Raw genomic sequence first — 7,500 nt, 5'->3', positions numbered from 1 at the left:
TATGAATATTTGATTGGATGGCTGACTATAATAATAATTATTATTATTATCATTATCATCATCATCATCATAATTAATATTATTATATTATTATTATTAATGTGCTCAGCCTGCTGATTAACTGCAAACTTTCTCTTGTGCTACCATGAATTAATTGGTCGAGTTTGGGGAGTGCAAGCAACACGCACGCGCACCCACACAACCAATATGATTTGTGGAGGGGAAAAAAAGCTGACGCTTATAAACCACCGTGGCTCGTCTGCGCACGCGCACGCCGCTCTATGCATCAATCAATCGTGCATCGATCCAAACGGACCTCCGATTCGGAACCGACGTGCACGGTGCACACGCATGCACGAGAAAGCACAATGCGGGGGTTTGGACTGCTGGAAGGAACAGCGTGTCCCTTTTTCGAATGTTCACAGAAACGCACGCGCGCACACATGAAGTGGGGGTCCCGAAGGGGGGTCCCTGCAACAGGCCCTGATGGGTGTCACTCATTTTAGATGAGGTGTGTGTGTGTGTGTGTGTGTGTGTGTGTGTGTGTGTGTGTGTGTGTGTGTGTGTGTGTGTGTGTGTGTGTGTGTACATGTGTGCGTAGGGGGGGGTGAACGGGGGGTGTAGTCAGACATATAAAATCCACTATGGCCACATGCCTTCATGATATTTTTCAAAATGGACCTACTTGTGTGAGCAGTCCGGATAGGGAAGCAAAAGAATAATAATAATCTTCCAATCAGCCGGAGTCCAAGCCCGGTGGCAGCGGTATCTCCAAGCCGGCGATGGGCAGGGAAATCCGGCTTCGTGACACAGAAGGAGTCCGCCTCCGCTGCTCGCGACGGGGGGATGGAGTGGATGTCGGGGTGTGAGTCGCGCAATCGGTATGAAAGTCAGGTTGCGCGTGGGGAAAATGCCGCCAATCGAAACGGTGATCATAAAAAGAAGCGATGAATGTAGCCCAACTCACCTCGGAATGCGCTATTGGTAATTTAAAGGGCCAGTCGACTGTTTCGTCAGCAAGCTCTCCTGCCGTCGACCAGGAGCCAAACGCCTCCCTCGAGCCCACCACACACAGACCCCCTTCTTCTTCCACCGCCTCCTCGCTCCCCCTAGCGTCTGTCTACCGGGGTCCCATCCCTCGAGCCAGAAGATCAGCGTTTTCCATACGCACGTAAAAAAAGGCAGGAAGACATTTTAAGGCGAGCGGCCATCATTAAAAACTGCTCCCAGGTGTGTCTGTCGCGTGCCTGTCAGAAATGATTCAAGAAAATACGATTTTGTTTTGACACGTTTATTCATTTGTCTTGGAAAACTCGTTCAGGGTTGTTGTCAGAAATCGTTTTTTTTTTATATTCAGTTTTGGTAAATAAATCAATGGAGACTTTTCTCAGGTAAAGTTGATTTAAATTGAGCCAAGGAGCAGGCGGTCATTTTTTGACCCCAAATTTCAGGCTTTAGGTCCTAACTGTTCGGGTAAAAAAAGAAAATAAAAGATTGCGGGTCAAAAAGAACGATTGTGCCCATTTTTTGTTTCCCAATTTATTTAGTATTTTTTAATCAACTTTGTGGGGTGGATAAAAGCTGACAGAAGTCGTGTGTCCTTTTGAGCCAATTGTTGTAAAAATGAATTATAATAATACATTTAATTTCTAAGCGCCTTTCGAAATTCTCAGACACTTTACAATCACTGGATTTTTTTTTGTGCGGGTGAGCAGCGGCAGCAAAGTCACTCTACCCGGAAGTAACACGGCAGCAAAGTTATGAAAGGAAGAGGAAAGGAAAGAAAGGAGTAGACAGCAAATAGATAACTAGCTAGGTAGCCAGCTCGGTAGCTAGCTAGAAAGCTAATAGCTAGCTAGTTAGATAGACAGCTAATAGATAGCAAATAGATAGCTAACTCGGTAGCCAGCCAGCTTGGTAGCCAGCTAGACACTACAGCCAGCTAGATGGCGAGATAAATAAAAAATGAAGAGAGGAAACGTTTCACAGGATTTATCCTGCAGTCTACTGTTCTGTCACAGGGGGGCGCACTCATCCCACTTGTGATTGGCATCCTTTGCAAAAAAAAAAAAAAAAAAAAAAGGTTCTCAGATATGGAGGGTGGGGGGCTCCTTTGATCCCTGCACAAACAAGAGTGCTGCGTGAGCTTCCTGCCGGATGCTGAGCGAACCTCAACGTGACATCCCCACGAGGTGCTCAGCCGGCAGCCATGTTGACAGAAAGTGGGAGGAAGGCTCAGGAATGGCGGCTGGGGTGTGCTCGCTCGATCGACGCGTGGTAACGGCCCCTCAACCTGTCCTCGGCGGGGGTCAGGTTAAAAAAAAAAAACCGCGGTCGACGTCATGCCGTTTCCATGGCAACAACGCGACGGTGGCTAACCGGGGGTTGGGAGGGAGGGAGGGAGGGGGGGGGGGGCGCGTGGATGAAACGCGTGGGCTGTGAATTCTGATCCGGATGACAGGTTCGGTTTGACGTCATCGGAGTGGGAGGGCGTGGTGGTTTCCATCTGCGGATGTGATGGATTCGATTTCCCAAACGTCAGTTTTTGGTTCTCATTTCATCTTCATCATTCTGGGTCCACTTTGCACCGTAAATGGATCACGTCCAGATGCCATGACGTCAGAATTCGAACACACAAACAGCCTCTTTGCTTCATTTTAAAAATAAAATTGCTTGCGTTGGAAATTGGAAGTGAAGTTAGGCATGATATCAGCTTGACGCCCCTTAAAACATTCATTCTTTAGCATTTTAAATACATATGTACATATTTGTTTTCCTATAATATACAGTACAAATATTTTGTCTGTTTTTTATATATATATATATATATATATATATATATATATATATATATATATATATATATATATATACACACACACACACACAGTGATACCTCGTTTTTTTTACCATAATCCGTTTCAGAAACCTGTTTGAAAACCGATTTGTTCAAAAACCGAAACAGCACTTTCCATTAAAATCAATGTAAAAAATCTTAATCCGTTCAAAGTATATATATATATATATATATATATATATATATATATATATATATATATATATATATATATATATATATATATATATATATATATATATATATATATATATATTTCCTCTTCCATTCATAACTTGAGGGTTGAGTCAAAGCTGGCGCAAATGGCTGCCGCTGCTCACCCGCACAAAATAAAATCTCATGACTGTAAAGTGTCCTTGAGAGTTTTGAAAGGCGCTTAGAAATTTAATTTATTATTATTATTATTATTATTATGCACAATAAATAAATAAATAAACAGGCGACACAGCCTCAAGTTGACACAATTTTATTAGGAAAATCATTTTGCAGATTTGATTATTATCATCAATATCATCATCTATATTTATATATTTATATCCTGTATATGTTGTTTTTCCGTTATTCAGAGGATGCATCAGCACAGTATATCTTAATAGGAAGACTATTGCTAGAATAAATATCTGTACACCAGAATGAGTTCACTTAACTTTGTTTGGAGGGGCGGGAAAAAAAGGCAATAATACAAAAAAATAAAATAAAAAAAATTGGAAGTGCCAAAAGAAATCATTCGTAAAAACATTTTGTTTTGTTTTATTTTATCTGTTTAGAGGAAGAAAAAAAAAAGACAAAAGATGATTCACAGTTTGTGTCCTTGTTCTCATGCTGGCAGGAACACCAAAAATGAGGGAGCATGCGGGATTGAAGAGCCTGGAGGAGCGCCGAAAAGACGGAAAAAAAACCAAAACCGTTTCCATACATCCAATCGACGGCTCGCGGTATCCCCCCATTTTTGGCGATTTGTCACCATGGCAACCAGTGACCGCTCTAATAGGAAAAAAAAAGACAATTTGTACCATTTGTCACCGATTCCAACCGTTTTTCCGCCCTCGATCCTCCCACTTCTCCAGGCTCCCGTACAAACGTCCCGGTTGCGCTTTTTAATATTTTAACCCTTTGCCTTCGTCGGCACACAATTTATTTACATTTATCTACAAGGACCTGTGAGCAGTGCAACCTACATGTCAATTCATGAAAAAAATAAAGACATACGCAAAAGCAAAGACTCTTGTGAGGAACATTGAAATGAATGAGGTTACTGATTGCGCCATGTGTGCGTTTGTATGACTAGTCTTGTGAGGACCACTAACATTTTAGACCATATGTAGTGAGGTCATTTTTTTAGTTTTTCATTCTAAAGGCTTCTCGTGGGTCTATATATGCATCTGTTAAAGTTTCAGAAAGGTCCTCACAATTCACCCAAAATGATTTTTTTGGTGTGTATTTTCATTTCACTTGGATACACACACTTTTTACTCACTGTGTGTGTTTATGTGTGTGTGTGTGCGTGGTTAATGAGAGGAAAAATTTCATACCACAAAAAGTAAAACGATATTTTAACCAAATTTACTACAGGGGTGAGGACTTTGAATGTACACATTCAGAAACCTCACTCCTGCTGTTATTTCAGTTTCAAGTACACTTTTTATGTCTTTGTTTTTAAAGAAGTTGAAGTGGGAAATGAGGTGACGTTTAGTGTTCAAATATAACACTAGTTCTTCTCTAAACTTGTTAGCAACGGTGGTCCTCACTCCTTATATGGAGTTATCCGTACCTCACAAAACCATTGAAACAGGAATGTGTGTGTGTGTGTGTGTGTGTAGGTGTGTCGGTGACTCACGCCGCCGATAGCATCGAATACGTAACTATGGCGCACGCTGAGTGTGCCGCCAAAGGACAAAAGTAGCTGCGTATTTGAAACAGATTTAGAGCGCTATGATTTCACCAACTACTTGGTGACCCGCCATTTTGTTTTCACATAACACCTGCGTGCGTCAAGCCTTTACGCGCAGAAAAATAAGCGAGGCCTCCCGTTCGTATTTTCACACCCCTTCTCTATTCATAGCTCCCTCGCTATGCCTCCCACCCGCATAATAACAAACACGTCAGCAAAACAACCGGCGTGAGACGACAATCTGGTGCGTTAGCGAGCCAGAAAGAAAAGCGCATATAGCACAGTTGCTAGCTAACAGGTACATTCATAGCGTCGTTAGCGTAGTTAGTTACAAATTCACATTGGGTTGGCAATACAAGTCACCTCCGACCTCCGGGGGTGGGGTTTCCAAACTCTGGTGACAAAGGATGTCCTGCTCGTTTTCCCATCGCTCCCTGATGCTATAATACTCGATGCTAATGCTAATCATTGGGATCAGGTGTTTCAGCAAGAAGAGATGGAAAATGGGCGGGACGTCGCACTTCGAGGACTGAGTGTGGACTGACAAAATGTTTTGTGGGGCTTCATTATGGTCAAGCTAGCCCATCCGGCAGCCATCTTGGGTTGCCACTTGGTAAGCGCAGCTCACTTGAATACATTGATATCTCCGTGGCATTTTCACATTATTTTCTGTGTCCATATTTAAAAAGGCCACTGGGGAAAAACATTTTGGTGCTAAACATAACGCTAGCATTTGTAAATGATGACTCACTAAACTGAGATACTGTATTCTGAGGCTCGTTGTAAATAGTGACGTTTATTTTTTTTTAATGGCTCTCATTACTACACACAGGGATTTTATCACAAAACACATATCGTAAGTAGTTTTGAGTGTCTTGTTGAACAATGCCGAACTGACTCTCAGCTCATCTACTCCAACATGAAAAATCACAAAGTTGCCATCATGTTTTTTATTTATCTAGCGATCCAGCTGTCTATCTATCTAGCTAGCTATCTGGCTATCTAGCTAGCTAGCTGGATATCTGGCTATCTAGCTAGCTATCTGGCTATATAGCTAGCTAGCTATCTGGCTATGGAGCTAGCTAGCTATCTATTTATCTATCTAGCTGGCTACCTGGCTATCTGTTAGCTAGTTAGCTAATTTTCTCTCTATTTGAGTTGCCTCCGGGGTTGAGTGGCGCATGTGGCTGCCGCTGCTCACCCACAGAAAAACTTAATCCTGTGACTGTAAAGTGACCTTGAGAGTTTTGAAAGGCGCTTATAAATGAAATGGATTATTATTATTATTAAAAAAAAAATTCAATAAATACATGAATAAATAAATAAGGTCATAGAGACAGTGGCAACGCAAGATGGCTCCCCTGTTGTAACTATGCACGTCTTTTGAGCTTTGAGCCGATTTTTTTATTATTATTATTTTTTATATTATGTTGGCCTGATATTCTATGTTACATGTTTTGTAAAGCGCTTTGCGAATCAGGGTCAATATTTTTCTTTTCCAACACGAAGACATTTTTTTTTTAATGACTAGAGATTACTCTTAAAAGGGTTCCGTCAAATAGCTTACTGTTAAATGTCGTCTCATTAAATATGACCAAATATATCTTTTTTAATTTGTGGTGTGGTTTTTATTTTTGGTATTAGTGTGTAAATAGAAGTGAATATTTGGGGGCGGAGGGGTGTCATACAGGCAAATGTATTATTATTATAAGCATCCTTCGTACCTAACTGTTTTTTTTGATTAACTAGTAACTAGTATAGATCTATCTAGTGTGTTTGTGTATATATATATATATATATATATATGAAAATAAACAAAAAAATAAAAAATAGAAATAGTTCAAAAGGTATTGTGCTTTCTGTGTGGAGGGGGAAAAAAGGATGATGTGTACAATGTATGCAAATGTGTGTTCGTATCATAAAGTGCAAGGTGGGAGTGTGTGGAGTGGATAATGGAATGCATCAGTGGGTCATGAGGTGATATGGTCAAAACAAAAGCAAAAACCCCTTTAAAGGACAACCGACGTCTCCGGACAAGTTGTGTCCATAATTTGTAAAATGGCTTCAAATGATTTCTACTGAGCGTATTTTACAAAGATTCCACCGCATATAGCTGCTATATTTTACCTTTTAAGACTCGCGCTGAATATTCAGGAAGTCTTGTTTTTGAGTTGGTCCTCGCGTCACGTCACTGAAGGAACGTCCCTGCCCGAAAAAAGGACACATTGTAGTAGTCCTTTCATCACATCAATATATTTTGCTGTACTTGTTCAGTCTAAAAACGTCATGTCGCACCCAAAATAGCCAGAAAAGGGCGTCCAAGCTCCATGTAAGGAATTTATCAGCCTGTGGAAACGGGCTGATTAATTTCTCACACGGAACTTGGTCGCCATTTTCTGCCTCTTTTTTGGTGATACATGATAATTTTGGTAATTTAATTTCATTGCATTTCTTTTTTATGTATTTTTTTATGCAGCCATTTAGTAATTGAATTTAATTTCATTTGTATTTATTTTTTGATGCAGCCATTTGGTAATATAATTGTATTTAATTGTACATAAATGTTTATTTCTTTTTTAATGTGGCCTTTTGGTAATTTAATTTAATTTTTAGTTTTTATTTCTTTTTTGATGCAGCCTTTTGGTAATTTAATTTAATTTTTAGTTTTTATTTCTTTTTTTGATTCGGTAATTTAATGTAATTTAATTTAATCGAATTTTTATTTCTTTGTAATTTATTTTAATGTAATTTA

The 7,500-nt window shown here is 40.0% G+C and overlaps 2 protein-coding genes across 3 annotated transcripts in view; both read right to left on the bottom strand.

The window, feature by feature from the left end:
- Positions 1-1,225, bottom strand: part of gng7 (guanine nucleotide binding protein (G protein), gamma 7) — a 6,129-nt gene extending 4,904 nt beyond the window's left edge. Inside the window, exons 1-2 of one of the 2 annotated variants that reach the window (XM_089003646.1) lie at positions 968-1,225; positions 686-829 (exon numbers count right to left, since the gene is read on the bottom strand). The gene's annotated coding sequence lies outside the window, so the exon portion shown is untranslated. The remainder of the gene's footprint in view (positions 1-685; positions 830-967) is intronic. The other variant, XM_089003647.1, reaches the window with a different exon arrangement.
- Positions 1,226-3,307: 2,082 nt separating this feature from the next.
- Positions 3,308-7,500, bottom strand: part of diras1b (DIRAS family GTPase 1b) — a 17,221-nt gene continuing 13,028 nt past the window's right edge. Inside the window, exon 3 of the mRNA XM_089004628.1 lies at positions 3,308-7,500. This exon is cut by the window's right edge and continues 1,634 nt beyond it. The gene's annotated coding sequence lies outside the window, so the exon portion shown is untranslated.

The sequence above is a fragment of the Hippocampus bargibanti genome, linkage group LG09 (genome assembly GCF_051943395.1).
Source record: "Hippocampus bargibanti isolate YZ-2025 linkage group LG09, ASM5194339v1, whole genome shotgun sequence".
In the NCBI taxonomy this organism is placed as follows: Eukaryota; Metazoa; Chordata; class Actinopteri; order Syngnathiformes; family Syngnathidae; genus Hippocampus; species Hippocampus bargibanti.
Note: the sequence above shows the minus strand (reverse complement) of the source record. Positions and strands in the feature narration are given on the sequence as shown.